The 799-nt window shown below is 45.2% G+C and overlaps 1 non-coding gene across 1 annotated transcript; it reads left to right on the forward strand.

The window, feature by feature from the left end:
* The first annotated feature begins 458 nt into the window (after positions 1 to 458).
* LOC141669935 (small nucleolar RNA R71) lies at positions 459 to 565 on the forward strand. Its single transcript, XR_012554186.1, has one exon. It is a non-coding gene; the product is annotated as a small nucleolar RNA R71 (small nucleolar RNA).
* The last annotated feature ends 234 nt before the right edge of the window (positions 566 to 799 follow it).

Consider the following 799-nt stretch of genomic DNA (forward strand, 5'->3'; position numbering starts at 1 on the left):
ACATTCTGATTGTTGCTCCAGCTGAAGTTAGGATGATTCCAGTTGTCAGGATGATAAGTGTCTGGAACTGGTTGTTGCGATCTCTGAAAGTTGCTCACAAACTGAGCTGAGTCGCTAGATATAGCGCATTGCTCTGTCGCATGCGGACCTGCACACAGCTCACAAACACTAATTATCTGCTTAACACCATAGTTAGCCAGAGAATCGATCTTCATAGACAACGCCTTTAGTTGAGCAGTGATAGTCGTAGCTGTATCCACTTCAAGAACTCCTGCTACCTTGCCCTGTGGATATCTCTGGGTTGGATACTGATATTCATTAGCAGCCATCAGTTCAATTAGATCATAAGCTTCCTTATAGCTCTTGCCTATAATGCTCCGCCTGATGATGCATCGAGCATGTGTCTGGACTGTGCTCCCAACCCATTGTAAAAACAAGTGATGATCATCCAATCAGGAACTCCATGATGAGGACACTTCCTAAGCATCTCCTTGTAGCGCTCCCAAGCTTCACTTAGCGATTCTCCCGTTTGCTGCGCAAATTGAGTAATAGCATTCCTGAGTGCAGCTGTCTTCGCCATAGGGAAGAATTTAGTAAGAAACTTCTGAGCAAGATCTTCCCAAGTAGTAATCGAACCAGCTGGTAGAGAGTGTAACCAGCTCTTAGCCTTGTCCTTCAGAGAGAATGGGAACAGTCTCAGCTTCACAGCATCTTCAGAAACACCGTTGAACTTGAAGGTGTCGCATATTTCAATGAAATCCCTAATGTGTGTATTGGGATCTTCCGTTGGAGAACCCCC

This window comes from Apium graveolens, chromosome 6 (genome assembly GCF_009905375.1).
Source record: "Apium graveolens cultivar Ventura chromosome 6, ASM990537v1, whole genome shotgun sequence".
NCBI lineage: Eukaryota > Viridiplantae > Streptophyta > Magnoliopsida > Apiales > Apiaceae > Apium > Apium graveolens.